The 19,849-nt window shown below is 39.2% G+C and overlaps 1 protein-coding gene across 1 annotated transcript in view; it reads left to right on the forward strand.

Annotated features, from left to right (window-relative positions):
- Window positions 1-19,849, forward strand: part of Sema5a (semaphorin 5A) — a 415,024-nt gene that overhangs the window by 159,683 nt on the left and 235,492 nt on the right. The gene's annotated exons all lie outside the window — the stretch shown is intronic.

Genomic DNA, 19,849 nt, shown 5'->3' on the forward strand with positions numbered 1-19,849 from the left:
TGATTTCCACATCATTATTTAGTGTTACACTTTGGCAAAATTCTGCGTAAGGGGCTATTAGTGAAGTGAACATAGGCCCATACAGCATCTTAATGTCATCAAACATATTTTTGTCAGGGTCTTGAGTGGAAGTGCCCAGATAGACTGAAGATGCTAAAGCAACCTTATTTCCCAGCCTCTGTGAAATACTTCCCACTCCTCCTCTCTCACTGAGTTCTTTGCTTCACATGACCTAATGGCTTGCTGGGTTTGAAGGCCACCCCCTACTCCTTGGCTGCATGCTCTGGAAGATTTATCCGTGAATGTTCAGTGTTGGCTAAAATACCCAGACCGATTGCCAACATTCCTTTCACATTGATGTGCTTGTCATTTCCCTAAACATCTGTTTCAATAAATGGGAGAAATAGTGACCCTTCAAGCAGCATGTTTCTTAGCACGCGCCCTGAGTCCCATAACCATCATCGGAATTAGCCTTAAATGTTTCAAGTCGACTTGAGGCAATTGTACCTTATTCTGTTTTCATTTGTTTATTGATTAAAGTTTACCCAGCATGCTGGCTATGGAGAGAGTGTGCACTACTGATTGAAATGTACTTCAGGCAAGCAATGTACCATTATGCAGGAAGAAAGACCATTGATGATTGAGACATTCTGTACTCTGCAGAGCTTTAGGCCTTAAAATCGTATCTGATTCGGGGCATTTCGTTAGGGCCTTTGTTGGACACATTTGTTATTAATGGATAAGATTGCTTCTGCCTACAGTACCAGGCAGGGCACTATTGATTTTGTCTCCCAGGTTCCTGTGATCTTTATCTTTAACTCTTTAGTGATCTTGTTAGAATATCTTCCTACTTACAAGTGTATTGATTGTGCTAAAAATTATTTCAGAATTTATGGAAAAGCCTATGGATGCTCAATAGAGGATTAGTCATACTTCCCCAAGGGCAATAAGGGGATTGTCTTTTCCAGCCATGGTCATTATTGGGACCAAGCTAGGGAATGAATGTTACCTTATCTGATCATGGGGCCTTAAGTGGTCAAATGTTTTTAAACTTGGACTTTTTTTCCTGTACCACAGTATGTGTGGTTATTCTTCATGTAATTATTTCACATCATATTTCTGAATGTGTTAGAATTATTGCTTTGTTGGGCAATGATGAGAAAAATACAGAGCATGTTTTTATTATGTGGGCACTTCATCGTGCTTGGTGACTAGGTGACTCTTGTCCTCCTCCCCTGAGTCTTCTCTTCCCCATGATACTGAGCTCAAGTTCCCATTGCCCCTATTAACTACCTCTGCCCACTTCCCCTCCTCCTCTCATTCTTGCCTTGACACCCTCATAGATTGTTTGCTTGCTGGTCCTGGCTAGCCTGTAGTTACTGGCTGCCTGTACTGGTTGACCTGCCATATCTTCTGACTATGGCTTGAGAAGACATAACCCAGTCAGCCTCGGTTACACTCAAGGGTAGAGCAAATTTAATGCCAGTAGCAAACAGGAGTATGAGTAACAGATATGACGAGAAGGCTGCTTTGTGCTGGGCTGCATGCATGTCCTCCAGCTCCATGTGTCTCTTTGTTCATGTGTGTCTTAAAAGTTCATGCATGTCCCTTAGCTCTGTGTATGAGCCCTGTTTCCCTCTGTGTCCCTGAATACATGTACGTCTCTGGCTCTTTGTGTGTCTTCTGATTCCATTCATATAACCTGGCTCCATGCATGTACCCTGGTCCCATGTGTGTCCCTAGTCCCACACATGTACCCTGGTCCCATGTGTCTATGATTCTGTCCATGTCCCTTGATTCCTCTGGTTTGGTGTGTGTCCTTGGATCTATGTGTGTCCCATGATTTTATATTTGTCTCATGTGTACATATATGTTCTTTTGTTTCCTGAACTCCATGTCATTTGTGTTCACTGGCTCCCCGTTTCCTTGAGTCTGTGCCTCCTGACTTCCCCATCTCCATGTTTCCTTGACTCTGTGTTTTCTGTGCCTGGTTGAGTAACCCGTGGTTTTATGGATGTCTTACTGCTCCCAGTGCATCCATCAATGCTCTGTTTTCTCTCTAGGTTTTGGGTGGCTGGTGTCTTTAGTGACTTATTTCTTTAATAATAATAAAAAAAAGAATATTTTGATCATATTATTTTCTTTCCCAAAACTCCTCCCAGATCTTCCCTATACATACAAAACTTCATCATGTTCTTTGTCTCTATGTTTCCAAAACATAATAAAAATAAAAACAAATAAATAAAAAAATAAAAATGAAAACTACCAAAACAAAACATGGCTGGAGTCTCAGGTCTGGCCTGGGTTCAGCCTCCCTTATAAAATGTAGTCTTTGTGGCCAGGAAATGGGTGGACACAGATGATTTTGAGAACCCCTATAATGTACCACAAGCTTCATCACCTTAAAATTGCTAATTGATAAGCCAATGGTGAAATTGCAACCAATATTCATCTCTCAGGTCCTTAGAAGTATGTGTGCTGGGGGAGAGGGGAGGGTGCATGATGGTGTTCTATTCCCTAGGAGGAGGAATTAGGAATTTTATTTAGTTAAAATATATCACAGTAATAGCTTTTAATGCCTTTAATATTTGTATACACTTGGAGTAGTGGTGCCTGTTTGTATTATTCACAGCTCAGGAGGCTGGGGAAGGAGGACTGAAGGTTCAAGATCATCTTGTGATGAATAGCAAAATTCTGACTCTCTGGATGTATAACACAGAAGTTTCATACAAAATTCGAATTCGAATATGAGACTGCTTAAGGTTGTCAGTTTTCCTAATTGGAACTGTTTCTCTGTAGAAATTAAGTTTTCCTAAGTTTGTTCTCTGGTGTCAGTACAAGAATAAGTGTTTACTGAGAGCGGGGCACAATCACTGAGATCATAGAGTACCCTGAAGAAGCCCTTGGTCCTAGCCACAAGGTTGCACTTTGTGATGATATGCAGTAATAAGCCTCCTGTGACACCATGTCAAATTCACAAAGTCAACAAGTAAAAAGCAGATGAAGCCACTAAGATATAAGTGCATGGCCCACCGGTAAGCTATTTGAAAACGCTTCTGATGTTAAAACGTGTCACTAGGGTTCTGTCTGTAGAAATGGAGGATCAGAAGAATGCAGCTTGCCAGCCGCAGCACATGAGGCATAACCATGGAGGCCTTGTATGAAAGTACCGCCTGTCCAGGCTTTAGTCTTGAAGATTATTGATAATTTTCACTTTACTCCTCTTCTGATGGCCCCCAATGAGTAACTGCTAAGTCCAAGCATCTCTAGTCCATCCTCAGACGCAATGTGAGTTTTGTTGGTTTGTTCCTATCACTAGGACAGTGTTTAGATTATTTTGTGACTTCAAATTCGTTGCTTTGTAAGTGAGGTTGTTCCACAGCATCAAACATGCTTTGGGATGAAGATTTTTATATTGCTATCATCAGGACTCTGATTTAGAATGACTTCCTCTGACTTGGACACAGCATTGCATTTCGTTTATCTTTAAGCATATTATGCTCTCTTTAAGCATTGAGTGGGCAGCTGGTTTGTTTCTTGTAGTAAGGATTAAACACAGTCTTTCTGCTCTGTAAGGGCAGAGCTGGGGATAAATGAGGGGATGTTTTAATTAGGTAGTACGTTTCTTGGAGCCTGTCATTCGTCTTATAATAGCCGAACAAAATAAGCAGCTGTGGTTACAAGTGAGAGGCAGAGCTTTATTCTGCTGTGCCTACCACAGTGCTGAAAGTCTGTGTTACCAGAGGGAAAAGGAAAGGACTAGCTAATCTAACAACCTAAATATTGCTAGCCTGTCTTCTAATTTAGTCAAGGCTTAAGCTCTTGTTTCCTTCAGTCTCTCTCAATATAGAATGAAGGAAAGCCATGGGGTGGACTCAACATTTTGGAAACATTAAGTTTCTCTTTTCTAATCTAAGGGCCCTATTCTAGAGAGGGACTTTCCTTCTCCTAATGGAGAGAGAGCATTGCTTAGCTCATGATGACATTCATGACAATGTATGCTCTAGAGCCAAATGGACTGATTCCTTCTGTCTCAATCTCAACAAAGATTTGTGTTGCTGTTTGACCAACCCCACCTTGGAAGTACTGCTGGACAGCCTGTTATATAGACTGCTAAGCCTATTAGCTAAAATCAATGGAGCGAGACCCTGATGCCCAGAGTGGCCTGAATGAGTGCTTCTAGTGGCCATCAGAAGGTGATTAATGATTATTATTCTTGTTTGCTGTTTTGATTTTTGTTCCACTCAATGCTCTGGTTTTAGCACAGGGAGCATTTTAGCTTCTGCTTGTTTGAAGATAAAAGCAGAGATCCATTTCATTAATAATTCAATCAATATTTAGTGAGTGTATGTTATGTCCTGGAAATTGTTTTAGTCACTGGGGTTATCCCAGTCAGCAATGTAGAGATAAATCCTGGCCCACACTGACTTTCTGCTCTGTTAGGGAGACAGCCAATAACAAGCTGATATTGAGTGGAGTCCCTTGTGGAACTGAGAGAGAATGGAAAGTAGTGATGGGTTAAAAGGAGGGCTTTGCAGCTGTCACCATGGTAACTAGGTGTATCAGATGGTTTCCCTTTGCCTCTCAGCCTCCATTTGATCTTTTCTTTTGGTTATTCATTCTTTAAAACTGACAGGTAGTTATTGTACATATTTGTATAATGTGTAAAAATTAAAAAAATCATAGTGTGTAAGTAACATTTTCCTCTTTTTAAACTTTGATAATTTATATATGTTATAACCCTTTGGGCACACCTCTTTTTATTATAAAATACATTGTTGTACCACCGTCTTTTTGTTGTTGTTCTGCTCTGGAAGCTGGTCAGGGTGTTAGCTATGGTTCAGGCTCCTTATCTTCTGGGTTCCTGTTGGTACTTGTGAATGGTGTGGGGCACCAACAGAAGATGACAACGACAGAGGGTCATAGCTCTTGTGCTTCCAGGAGCAGGCTGACGCCAGATTCCCATCTGAGATGCATTCTCTGGAAAACACTAGCAGAGGCAGGCTTATAAATTCCAGGTCTGTTGATTGAGATCATTCACTATTTTGGTTTTTATTTTTAAAAAGATTGACACTACAAGGAAGAATTAGGGTAATGTAATGTGAGTGTGTGTGTGTGTGTGTGTGTGTGTGTGTGTGTGTGTGTGTGTAAGATTTCAAAGGATCACTTGGTCTGCTGAAGATAGACTGGATTGCAGGCAGATGGATGGGTGCTGAGCAGGGAGGCTAGTTGGGTGGTGGTGATTAATCTTAGCTGAAGGTAGTGTTGCTTGCATAAGGATATGAGTGAGCACCATGAGGAGCAGTGATATTTGGGAGGCAGAATGAAAAGTCCTAGCATTCTTTACATATGTGTGCTGTAAGAGAAGTTGGTGACTCTAGTCTTTTCTGTTTGAGCCACAGAACGTTGAATGAGGTGGATAATTCAGTAGAGGTACTGTCTGAGGAGTTTCTGAGTACAGCATTTGATAAGTTAAATCCAAGATACTATAAACACAGCTGCAGTTTTAAAGAACAATCGTAGCTGGAGATAGACTTGTGGGAAGTATTTGCCATCTTAATAATGGTTGAGGGACCTAGGGAAAGGACTATGGAGATAATTGTGAAGAGTTGGGGTGAGTAGACCCTGGTCCAAGTCAGAGGATGGTTTTTGTCGAGATGAGGCATTAACTATGACAAGGAAGCATAAGTAGGTCATTTTTCACCTTCCTAAAAACTGGAGACACGGATCTGAGCATGAGAAAATGGGAAGCCAATGAGGATTGCCTGACAGCGATGAGAGCTAAAGGACCTGAAAGTCTCTAAGCCTGGAATGGGTCTACTTCCATGGTGGAACTCTACTTCAGATGGATATCTTTCAAATAATTCATTTGCTCATGTTCAGGCCATTTATCTTTATTTATAAATCTCCTAAGAATGTATCTGCATACTGCTCTTTAAGAAGCAATATTGTACTGAAATTGGTATATATAAAAAAGGAATCTCAAGATGTTGGTCTGACCACTTGATGTCATTTTGACCTGCTCTTATGGAGCAGTGAATAAGATGCTCTTAGGAAGAGGGTGTTAGAATTATACTCCATGCGTTAGTCAGAGTGTGAACTTGTGCACTGACATAAGAATCCTACTGGATGATTTATATTTACAAAAACCAAACACAAACAAGCAAACAAAAAAACAAATACAAGATGACAGCATAAGCTTTGTGGTTTTATGAGTAGATGAAATTAGACTGTATCTGTGCATTTGTGAAAGACAGCAAAAATAATACAGACATCTGTATACCCACTGTTAAACCAGAAAGTGCTGATGTAACATGGAGCCAGATTCCTCTCTTAAGTGTAAGAAGTTTTGAAGACTCTGTGAGATGCAGTAAATTGAGACACCATCACTGATGATGAGGAAGAGAAACTGGAGAGTTTGGTTTGTCTTAATGATTTTTCTATGTGTGTTTAATGTTAATCACTTGAAAATACAACAATATGTTGGAAAATTCTCATTTAGGGCTAAAAGAAAAATGTAAAATCATTGCATACACAGGTCATTAGATTTAAATACTAAATTTTTACAAAGGCTGGACTAATATAATCATGTTTATTTACATTTAAAACTCACTTGTATAGTTTTATTTCTTTATTCCAATGCATAAGTTCTATGATTTAAAAAGAGCATATCCACAACAATCAAGCATGCAAATAATTAGTCCTCCATTCATTAATAGATAAACAAATTCTTATCGAATATGTGCATGTATCAAAGTTTCAGATCAAAACCCAAATTATTATATTTGAGTACACAAATATAAAAAGAAGAGTTTATGTAAGTGTGAATTCCTTTTTATTTGTGGCAATGTGGCAGAATTTTAATTATACTAACTAATATTTGGGAAAATGAGGGCAGATTGTCAGAGAAATTTCATAATACATTCCTCTTGTTTGTTCAAGGTCTGGTATACAGATTGCTGAAGCTGGAAAATGATGTCGGGGACTTTACCATCTGGATGAGATGGAAAGTAGGGACTGACTTAGTGCATTGTGAACATAGTGCATTGTGAACAAAGGGAAACAGACTATGTTAGACACTAAACAGTGTAGACCGTGGGCAGCAGGCAGACAGCACAGTGGGGATGTGAACACCCAGGAGGAGAAACTTGAAAGTGAGCTGTTGGGATGTGAAAGAGTGATTGAACCACAAGTGGGTGGAAACCATGCATAGCATTTGGACCACATTAGAGTCAGAATAAAACTCAACTACAGAGAAGCATGTGAAAATCACTTGCACAGTTAACCAATATGTACAACCAAAGAGTCTTTTTCTGTCCCTTCAGCCAGCTCCCAAGCAATGATATTGAGACTTCTCATTAATTATGAAAACTTGGCCTTTAGCTTAGGCTTGCCTCAACTAGATCTTACAACTTAAATTAACCAATTTATATTAGATTATATTCTATCATGTGGCATTACCTTTCTTCCATTTTGTACCTCTTGCTCCTTCTTTTTCTCTCCTGGTGAATCTCCTGTGCCTCAATTTTCTCCTCCTACTTTCTCTTTCTGCCTGGAAGTCCAGCCTATACTTCCTGCCTAGCTATTGTTTGTTCAGCTCTTTATTAAACCAATCACAGAAATATATCTTCCCACAGTGTTAAAATATCCCTCAATAAATGCCGTTCTAAATAATCCACAGCCCAGAATGATCTCAAGGGAAAATCTGAGTTTTCCCCATCTGAATAACAATAGGAATATCATTTATCCAAATCTGTGGTCTGCAACATCAACTCTTGCTGCTTCTATCAGTTATGTTAGTTTCCATATAGAGATATTTTAAAAGGCAAATCCAACTCATGGAAACTGAAGAAATTTTTTTTAAAAAGTAAAATGAGGGTTGGAGAGCTGACTTGGTGGGTAAAGAGCTTGCCATACTCATGTAAATCCCAGAATTCATGTAAAGCAGTCCTGAGAGCTCAACGTTGTCACCCCAGCTCTCCTGATGTGAGAAGGGAGGCAGAAACAAGGGAATCCCTGGAAGCTTGAGAGCCACCCAGACAGAAATGCAAAGCAGTGAACAACAAAAAGAGACCTTCTGTCACAAACAAGTAGGAGGCAAGGACTGAAACCTGAGGTGGTTGTCCTCTGAAGTCCATACATGTCTATACTTACACCAATATGCATACACATGCACACATGTTCACATCCATATATACACTAATCTCTCTCTCTTGAACACATACATAAGATATAAGAGTATAAACCAGCTAATTGTAACTACAGAGAGAGAGAGAGAAAGAGGGAGAGAGAGAAAGAGAGGGAGAGAGAGAGAGAGAAGTAAGAACTTAAATATTTCTTGGATAAGACCAGAAAAATCAACGAATTTCTTACCAATACGATGAGAGAAAATGAAAGAGACGTGTCATTTAAAATTAGGAATTCCCAGAGGCACCAGGATGGAGCACTAATGGACAGTGATAGAAAACATTAAGCAAAGCAACAACCCTGGCATCCACTATTTGACAACTTAGGTAAAACTGATAAATTCTTTTTAAGATACAGTCTATCATTTTCACTAAGGACACCTGCATTCTTACTACCTGGCAGCTAGGGAGGAGGATCACTTAAATCAGGGGTTTGAGTTTATCCTATCCAACATAATGGTCCTGACTCTATCTTAGAAGAATTACATTGGTACTTCAGAATTCTCCAAGAAGCTAGAAAGTTGAAGCAAGAGGAATTTAATTTCAAACTCTTTGCTAAGAGCAAATACAAGGCCAGTGTGTAGTGAGATATCCAACCCCCCCACACACACACAACTGTTACATTGACCATGCCCATTGGATATCTCACTACACCAGTGTGTAAGACCATGTCTCAAAATAAAATGTAAAACTAGAGCAAGGACTATAACCAAATGATAGAGCATTTGCTTAGCATGTCTGAATACCTGGGTTCAACTCTATTACCACAAAAAATATTCACATGACTTCAAACTCATATGATTGACTTACATAATGGATTTTGTCAGAAATTAAAGGAAAACCCCATCGATTCTACATGATCTTCAAGAGAGCATAGAGGGACAGAATGGTAAGCAGATGGTATTGACTTGATATCAAAGCCAGAGAAATTGTTAGCTCAAGTTGTAAAACCACAGAGCAGAATCTTCTATCAGCTTAGACACAGAAATCCTTAATATTATTTAAACCCCAGTGAACCTAGAGATTTGTAAAAAGGACCATGCATCCTCCCAAGTTGGTTTCATTCCATAAAAACACAGTATTTCAAAGATTTATATGTTTTAAGAATGGAATCAGTGCAATTAATGCCTTATTTGACTAAAAGTATAGTAAAATTCATCTCAATGAAAACCATTAAATTCTCAACATGTAAGTAGTGAAACCAAGAATCAGAAATGTTGTGTTGATAGTTGGAAAGGCACTTACAAAACTCTCAGGGACTGGCATGATGTACAGATGTGGGGAATCTGATGCTTTCCCACAGAGAATTTCCTCTTTGGTATTAATGTTTTCTGTTACCATCCGACAACATAAAATCATGGATAATTAAGTAAGTGAAATGGATTAGGGAGGAAACATTAAAGCTAAGATTTGTTTTAAAAGATTTACTATATGGAGTATTATAATCTACATTTTTTCAGAACCTTTTGGGGCAAATAAGCTTTTCATAATTCCAGGATACACAGTAAACACAAAGAATTCAATTACTCTGCATTATTGTATCAAGCAGTAATAGAAGGTCATTTTATATCATTTTCACTGACATACAAAGTGTGAATTTAGAAAGGTGCATAGTAGGTGCTATGAGCTGAAGTCACAAAGCTCCCAACAAAACTGAAAATGACGTAAATCCACAGTGCTGAGCACACAGTGGACAAGCAAAGACTTAATGCAGCAGGGCCCACTCTACGCATTGTGATACATAGATTACTGTAAATTCAATGAAAATCTTGTTATCCTCTCATTATAGAAATTAAATGCTGGTTTCTAAAAGTTCATGGAACCATGTGCGTTCCTACCTGACAAGAACCAAGAACACGTTTGAGAGAAATGAGCAACATGGCCGAATCACTTCTGTGATGTTGTTATGATGTCACAATGCAGTGGATATGCTTTTAGATTAAAAACATAATAATGATGTTGAGGCGCACACTCCACTTCTCTCAACTCGACACACAGTGTGACAGAAATCAACAACGATGATTGTGAGACAGAACAGAAAGACATGAAATAGAGTCATAGATTTGTTGCTAATCAATTTTCAGTAGTGTTTATTGGTAATTCATTGAGAAAATCAATGTTATTCTCTTAAAAATGAGGTACTGGAACATTGGGCACACACGTGTACATATACACTCTTGAACATATATACATATGCATACTCATTCTATATATATGCCAACCCAAACAATGTACAAATTTAACTGATGTAGACTGTCAGTTTTTTGTTTGTGTTTTTGAGACAGCATTTCTCTGTGTCCTAGAACTCCCTTTGCAGACAAAACTGACCTTGACCTGCCTATCTCTGCCTCCAAAGGGCTGGGATTAAAAGCATGTGACACCACCACCTGGTTTAAACTGTAGATTTAAAGAACTAAAATTATAGAACTGGGAAATCCATAAGAGTATTATTCCAAACTTTGGAATTGGCAAGATTTCTTAGCTTGATTTTTAAGAAGCCCATACAAACAAATTTGACGATTTTGATGGCTGTACTATTAAAAATATTTGCTTAATGGGAAATCAAGATATCAAAATAGTTGCAAAGGACACACAAACACATGACCACACATGTGTATATATATTTACACATACATTTATTGTCTTGTCTTTCAGTGATGATGTTTAGTAGTGATAATGGGCAATTTTTTTCTTGGCTTTGACGAGCACATTTTCAGTAGTTAGACTTTCAAAGTTTCCAACTCCTTGAGTTTGGAATGGGGTCATGTGTGGTTTGTACGAGAACATCTCCTGTAGGCTCTGACTTTTGAATTCTTTATCTCCAGTACTATTTAGATTGGTTGTGAAGCCTTGCTGAGGGAAATATATCTCTGGATGTGGGCTTTGGGAGTTTATAGCCATGCCCCTCACCTGTTTCGCTCTCTCCGCTTTGTTTTTGTGATAAAAGGTATGAACTCTAAGCAGCTTTCTCCTGCCACCTGCCACCTGCCACCAGGATGGATTTTTATCCCTCTGGAACTGTGTGCCGAAATATACTATTCCTGTACACACTGCCCTGGTTTTGGTGTTTGATCACATAAAATGGAAAGTAGCTAATAGAAAGTAACTAATAAGAGGCGTCATTGGTGAAGACCAGCACCAGACAGGGGAATCCCTGTGACCCCTTTGTGCTCATGGTCTACAGTGACAAACATGGTGGCCACTGGCTGTTCTCAGTGGCTGAAGACTCAAGAATTGCTACTAACATAATGGATCTTTAACTGAATGCCACTCTGTTTATATTATATTATATTGTATCTTATTTTATATTATTGTAAAATACGATATTATATTCTATTTTAATTAAATGAAATTTTTATAGTCACCAACTGCTCATCAGGCACCATATTCAACACGTAGACCTCTTCTACCAGAACTGTTCAGTGAGTGTTGAGGGGCTCTTTCTCTTTCAGTGTTTGGGTAGGGGCTTCTGTGTCCTGACATCTTCTGAATGAGTTATTTAGGATTTATGTTTACATAGTTCTGTATTAGGCAGAGGAAGAATGATAGTTATGTGTCTGCTATTAATGGCTCTTCTGGTTTAAAGGGAATCTTATATTTTCATTCTTGGTATCTCTTTCTTTAGAGAAAACAATAGTATATTCACTATTATATCAAAAGACTGACCATCTTGGTTGCTTTATTGATCTTAAATTCAGAAAAATAAGTTCAAGGGACATTTGTAATGCCCTTCAGTTTGTCTCTCTAATAAAACTCACTCATCTCTTGCTCCCCAAGTACTAGCACATTAAGATTCTGTATCATAACATGAAATATAAATTTCATATTTATTAACACTGTTGATATTGGCATTTTAATTACACATGTTTAATAGGAAATCAAGGTCTTATATGTGAAAAATTGGTCTTTCATTTGTATGTATTTTCAAATTAATTACATACCAAGAAATTCACATTCCATTCTAAAGCTAGTCCATCTTTCTTGCTATCTAGCCTCAAAAAATACAGTGTTGAAGTGCTAAAACATATATTTTAATCCATTAATGTAGTAAAGTTTATCAACTCTTGGCCTGAATGCCCTCTGGCTTCTAAGCTATTATATCAATTACACCTATTTTGGCTGTGGTCCATGTGTAACTAATTTAACAGCAATCTCAATCACAAGCATAGGGATGGAGCCCTAAGTGAACAGAAGACAGAGTGCCTGTGGTTAGATCATAATTTCCACAGTGAGGTCTCAAACTCTGTAATTTGCTCTAGTCCACATGGAATTACTCTCTGCTTCTTGTTGTCATTTCAAGTTTGGATGACTGCTGGAAGCATTTGGGGCCAGTCATCCACAGATGTGGGGGATCACCGATGTCTTTTGTCATCTCTTTCAAGTCTGAAATGACAAAAAGCAAAATCTCCTCTGGAAACTGGTTTACTTACTAGTAAGTGGCCAGAGCTAAGATAAATGATTGCCCGTAGGTATAAATGGAAAGGAAGTGTCTGCCAAGAAGGAATGGGAGGAATTATTCCTGTGTCATTTGAATTCAAGAAGTCTGGGCCTTGGATAAGACAGGAGAAGTAGTCCCTTGGGTGCACCCTTTTAGTGCCAAAACACCCAGCAACTTAACTTAAGCACTATTTAGAATGAAAAGTAATGTGAAAAAATTGATGATGCTACAACCATTTCACAAAGGACAGGATCACTGCAGGCTTGCTTCTACTGAGCCCTGTTATGGCTCCAGACCTCATAGAGCCTCCATCATGCCCAGCTCAGCAGGGTCCTTGATGCACTAATATCCATCTTTATAATATTACATCAATATTGTTTATCTTGGTTGCTGTGTTTGGGGACTTCCCTTCTCGGTGAAGTATTCAGCCTTGCTGTTAAAGCAGACCAGTTTGTTTAATAGAATTGATTTTTGTTATCAAAGAAGAAAATTTCTGTGGCCCCAGCCTTGTGCTGCTCTGTGTATTTTCTGGTGTTCCTGCTTTGTGAATATTCATAGTGAGTGTCTTTGTGTCTCATGGAATATACCCATCTCTCCTTTTGTGTCTGAGCCCTGGTAGGTATATAAAGGACACTGCACCTTACATTTCACATAGGATCTTTTCTGAAAATAACAGTTTAGTACATTTTCACTGAATGACAAGTAACTCTATTTACCCAGAAAACAACCCAATACGCTGATTCTGAACTAAATGTGAGACACCAAAAGGAAAGCAATCATTTTCCATTCGTGTATGTTAAAATGAATAGGAATGGCTGGAAATTTCAATGGTTACACATGAATAACTGGGGAGAACAGAATGATTTCGGGGTGCTTTTTGGCTGCCTTATAAAGGGATTATGGGAAATTGGCTCTTGGAGAATGGTTAAGCATATTCTCAAAGAACTCAGGGCATAAAACTGTGGATATTATAATTAAACAATGTGAAAGCCAATACAAAGCAATTTACCCTTTCTACAGCTTAAATCTGTGATCTGATTAAATACCGTTTGATGTTGATAAGCTATTTACTTGAAACCTCTTAAGCTGCTTTTTCCCCTCAAGGGGCATGTTAAAAAGCAAGATATTTCTCATTCAAAAAGTTTCAAAATTCCATTGGGATAATTCTTGTGAATATGTGATGCTCTCTCAAAAAAAGATTTATATGAAAAAGTTTCACTCACATTTGTGAGGCCTGATCGCTACAAATACAGAGGGAGAATTACATGCAAGATGTGAAATAAGTTTGTATTAGGGGGTCAGATGCATTATCCACACCATTTATACATGTAAGTTTTTATTCCTCAAGGTGTTTATGCAAAATTGCTCCCTGTCTTCTCTGATTTAATTCAGCTTTGAAAGCTCTTGAGGGCAATGCTTGGAATTTAGAGGAAAAAAGAGAACATATGGAAATAATAAATATATATGGTTGGTTATTAAAGATGCCTGCTATGAAAAAAAAATTAACTTACACAGCAGTGAAAATAAAGAATGGAAAGTCTACAGTGAACTTCGCACGTGTTTATCATTACCGTTGTTATTTAAGACTTCCCTTGCTCGGGAGCCAAACATGGACATCCTAGGATTTTTTTAGCACCAATTCTGAGGCAGCCAATGAAATACTGTGTTTCCTCTAGCTATATCCTGCTTCACCCTGCCTACTTCCATATGCCCCATTTTTTTTTTTCCTGGCCTCATGAGTTGCCTTTTTTGTTTTTCTTTGATTCAGCCACCCAGTGCACAAATTAAAAATAGTTTTGGCTGCAACAGAGCCACTGACCCTTTGCAGCACTGTGGCTCTTGGCAAGAGCAATGTAACTGTTGCCTGAGGTGGGTGGGAGGGAGGGAGGGGTACAGTCAGATGGTAATCTGTGGCATGCTTTGTAATTCTCAGAGTCTCCAGTTTCCTCTGCCTCCACATATTTGTGAAGCTCTAGTTGTTATCACCAAGAATTTCACACTTCAAGTGAGAGGAAGGTATCTCCCAAAGGATATGTCACTCTGTTATGCAGCAATGGCTCCTTCCATGACACTGAGCAAAGTAAAATATTTCCTTGTTTTGCAAATACTTTTTTTCCAGGCAGTCCCACCATGTGACTTTCTAGAACTTTCCTCATCTGTGGAATTTGCTTCAGACTTATTCTTACCACCTAAGAGAATAATCCCACCTTCCTGCTGTGGGAGACGGGGTAATAGTCCTTAACTGCAGATTAGTTCCTGAGGCATCTACTTCTTACTTTCTTACTGTTTTTTGTTTGTTTGTTTTAAATCATTTGTAGATTAATCCTTAGGTGTGTGTGGATTGGATGGGAATTTTCATCAGATAGAGGATTCTCCCTCAGCATGCTGTAATGGTTTCTTCTGTGCTATATGTATTCATTCACACAATAAAAGATTTACTCCCTTTATAGTCAGAGACCAGACTTCCATGGCCACATGAGGTTGTATGTAGAACAAATGACAATGGATGTTTGTGAATGTCTGATGCGCTTTGGAAACGAGTCTCTACTTAAGAACTTTCTGAAATTGTAAGTATGGAAACAAAAGGCTGGACAGATGGCTCAGGAGGGAAGAGCACTGACTGCTCTTCCAGAGGATCTGAGTTCAAATCCTAGAACCCACATGGAGTTTTATACGTATCTATAATCCCAACCTCAAGAGATTCAATGCCTTCTTCTGGCCTCCAGAGGCATGAGTGTGGTACATTGATGGACATGCAGGCAAATTTCTAAATACATAAACTAAATTAATTTTTAAAATGAGTGAAATTTTTATTTAATTTCTAAATAAGCTTACTCATATGATGAGACAGATACAGGGAAACCCTGGGGGCCACTTGAGATCATTTCCAGGAGACCTGGCATTTCTTGGCTGGATATTACACGTACCTGGGTAGAGAATAACCATTTCTGCTTTAGTTGAAACTATTTACCACAGAAATCACTTGATAGTTTACATTTATCTGTAGCATGGGAACATGCTAAAGAGACCGGAAAATGTGTGGGCTGGATCTCAAGTAGGCAAGTGGAGTAGGCAGGCTTGGGATCACTGTAGTTTTTAAGTTTTCCCTTTGAGATAGAATGAACTGTTAGCAGAGGTTTATTAATAGCTTATACTCTATTTTAAGGAATCAGTTAAGAAATAGAAAGTAGGGAGTAAGAACCATGTATCTCTTCCTATGAGGTTTAAAGCATGACTATTTATCGACATGAAAACATTGGAATAGCATGGGGATTAATTCTTTCTATCCATTTGGCATAAAGTGCTAGTGAGTCTGGGATTGCCTGAAAACACAAAGGAGACAATTCTTATATAAGATATCCAGCAAGACAGCGGGGGATTTCTTCAATCACAGCCTTAAAAGAAATATAAAGAGTTGCCCAAAATGCCTGGTAAGGGAAGTCCTGGGAGACACAAAGATGAGAGGAAGAAAGCCTGGAATCCTCGGGAGGAACACAAATTCAAAGACTTCAGTGGTTGGAGCTTTAAAACACATTTAGATACTAGAGCAGCATGGTGTGTGTATATTTGAGTGTGTGTGTGTGTGTGTGTGTGTGTGTGTGTGTGCATGTGTTCATCACCACCAAGAATGTGCATGTATGTATATGTTTGTGTGTGCATTTATGATTTTCTGTGCATGTATGTGTTTGTGTGCATGTGTATGCATGCTTGTATGATTTGTGTGTGTGTGTGTGTGTGTGTGTGTGTGTGTGTGTGTGTGTGTTATGGTTACAAGCACTTTCCCACCAGCCTGATCCCAGAGCCGCATCAGTCCCAAATAACGCCCTGAATCTCGATTAGTTATAAAGCTATTGGCCAGTTACTAACATTTCTTATTGGTTAGCTTGGTCTTAAATATTAACCCATAATCACCAACATATGTATTTCTACATGGTCTTATCTTATCAGGAACGCCAGACTTGCATTCTCTCTTCCCAACATCGAGACTCTACTATGTTTCTCAGAATTCTCCTTGTCTCCTAGTCCCACCTATCTTGCCTTCCAATTTGCTAGCAGTGCTTTATTCATTAACCAATAAGAGAAACATATTTACAGAATGACTTCTCCTATCAGTGTATGACATGCAAAGACAATAAAAACTCACCCCTTTCTATAGAATGCCAACTAACAGATGACTGCTCTGTCTCCAAACTGGAAGTTTACAAGAACTGCCTATTGACTTCCTAAGAGGAGAAGAGGAGCCTGACCAAAGTAGAAATTATCACATGCAGAGAAACTTGGCACACTGTGAGCTCTCTGTGGCTCCTTGGGGGTGGGGGCAAGCACCACATTTGTGGGATCAGAGCATGCCTTCTAGTGTATGCTTCAATGGCAGTGCTTTCATAGTTCCTGGATTACAGACAGTGGTAGCACAAATCTGTGGTGATGCACTCAGAGTCAAAGACTATATGCTTGTGGGATATCACGTGTCCTGGAGAGAAATGCAGTAGACATCAATGACAGGGCACCATTATGGTAGATTATCCCCAAACAGGTTTGAAATGCAAAACATACCCATGTACAATCATGGTCCTCAGAGCCATGGTCATGCATGGCAGATGCAAATGCAAACAGACCCAGGGAAACACATTTTGTGAGTTGGGAGAAAATGCTGAGGAGTCTGAGCATGTAGCACGTAGAGCATAGATTAGCCTGTAGATGAATGTAGAGTTCGATGTGTACATATCATTTACCTAAGTCTCACCACACGTGAAAACAAATGACTCAGTCCTAGACACTGGGAAAAGGGAGAGGCCATGTCATATTTTAGATAACTTTTCTACAAACCAACCCATAATTCTCTCATCTCAAGGAGAAAAGTATGTACATAGATTAGATTAGATCTGCGCATTTGACTTTTAAGTGAGATTCCTGTCTTATTTGCTCTCCTCCAGGCATTCTTCATAGATATAAGTGGAAAGAATGGTTGCATGTTAAATTGTCCACTGCTGAAAAACATATTGCTTTCTCCAACAGAGGAAAGCACATAGGACATTTGGCATTCACAAGATAAATCATATGCCTTTAAACAAAATTATCAAATAAAATGCAAGTGTCTGCAGTGTGTATTCCCTACTCTTCTTGGCCTTTTATTTCATGGGTAAAGATACCAAAAATGTTTACATGTAAGTCAACGATGTGGTTATTGAATTCTGTATTCCATATGGACTCAATGCAGGGATTGCTAGTGTTATATTCATTTTTGTTTTACCTTTACTGTAATCTGAATGACACTCCTCATGAGTGGAGATGCAAAGTTGACATGTTTCTTTGAAAGCTATTGTAACAAGCTGCAGAACTTGATAAAAACTCAATTTTGGAGGAGTGTTTTTGTTACTCTTTAGCCTACTTCCTCTTTACTAGAGTAACTTTAGTTTTTCAACTATCTGTATTTGGCAAAATCCTTTTCCGGTTTTTAGAATATTAGATGCATATCACCACACTCCTCAGTAAGTTTCACCAGATGGCCTGCTGTACTTGGTCAGTGTCAGGCAAACCCCATCCCTCTGCATGGTGCTGCCTGCCTTAACTCCAGGGCTGTTTGCATACTTGATACTTGCTGTTGATGAATGAGCTTTAGCCTAGGTAAGGCAGGAGAACCCAACACTAAAGTGAATGGAGGTTCTTTTAAGGGATCTCACTGAAATACACAGAAGGCTCAATGACCAATCCTAAGAGAGAGCATATCGTAGTCAAGTTTTCTCCTTCTCTTGATTTGAAATAAAATAAACAAAATCCTCTCATTATCCTTGTGTAGAAGGAGATTCACAGAAACTCTAAATCCTGCCATCATAGTCTTAGGAAAATGGAACTCCCCAGCATTATCCAAGATAAAAGTTTCAGGTCAACATAATTCTCCCTCCCAGTGTTTTTCTCTCCTTCCCTTTCAATGGTGTTCATCTTGTACACCAAGGTTCTCCCTTGGCTCTTAAGACACAACTTTACTGTTTTTATTCTCCCTTTACTGTCCGGGAAGTAACCATTTAAGAGCCATGCTAGCAATGCCTTAGTCACCCAAAAGGCAACAGTATAACAGATATAAAGGACCAAACAAGTTGTGACTAACTTGATTTGAATTCTCTAAAGGGATGGGCAAGATTTGAAGTGAGGGAGGGTGATACTGACTGTAGTTTAAAAGGTTACATGGAAACCTCCAGGAGAGGAGGGACTGAGTCATTTATGATTCCATCCACAGCGGCCCTATTGCCAGCTCAGCTTAAGTCTGAACACACAGCCAAACCCCTTCTCTGGCTTCCTTGTCAAACAGGAGGAAAATGAAGCTAGGGGTCAGGTTCTAAAGTCCCATGTGTCACCATGAATTTGTGAACAACTTCACAAGGAATCGTTCTTTTACAATTTACACTGTGTGCTCACATGTGCACATCCCTACTCCTACACCCTGCCCTTCCACAGTGAATGCATATTCTCTTGGTTGACTATCTTTTGCTCCAGTCATGTAGCTGAGAATATGAACTAGGAGACATTATCTGCCTACCAGCCCATGGTGTACTATCACTGGTACATGGAGCAGAATACTGGCATGTCTGATGGCCAGGTTCTCAAAAGTCATTTAGTTGTGATAGACAGCAGCTGTCATTGTGCCACTATGAGGTCTGCCGTGTGTGTGTGTGTGTGTGTGTGTGTGTGTGTGCGCACACACACACATACACGCACGCACACGTGTAAGCTAGTGCACATGCATATGTGTGTTCTAAGGGGTAGCAGAATGTGTTGCTTGCTAGTGTAGATGATCAGGGCCACACATCAGAAGGTTAGTGTACCAAATCCTAATCAACTTGCACGCGTTCACCTCTCGGGTTTCCAGGACTCCCCATTTGCCCATGGGCTGAAATATTTGCATGAGAGCTCGAATAAGTGAGTTGCTCCTTGCACAGGTCTGGACCTCATTGCCTAAGGCAAGTAACACCTTTTCTGAGTTACAAATGAATGAGTAAAATTGCAGGAAAGGAAAGCACTCTTGTCCAACACCCTAGCTTTTCAGTTTCTTTCCTCATACAGTGGGGATTTCCTGGCTAACGCTATCTGGTCATCTATGTAATCAGCATGTATCCATATAGTTGTCATTGAGATGGTGTCCATTCACTCTTTAAATACTTTATTTTTATCTATACATATTATTTGTGTGAGTGGCAGGGATGTCACTCTATGTTCTGTGAGGAAAGGG

This window comes from Phodopus roborovskii, unplaced genomic scaffold, assembly GCF_943737965.1.
Source record: "Phodopus roborovskii unplaced genomic scaffold, PHOROB, whole genome shotgun sequence".
Lineage (NCBI taxonomy): Eukaryota > Metazoa > Chordata > Mammalia > Rodentia > Cricetidae > Phodopus > Phodopus roborovskii.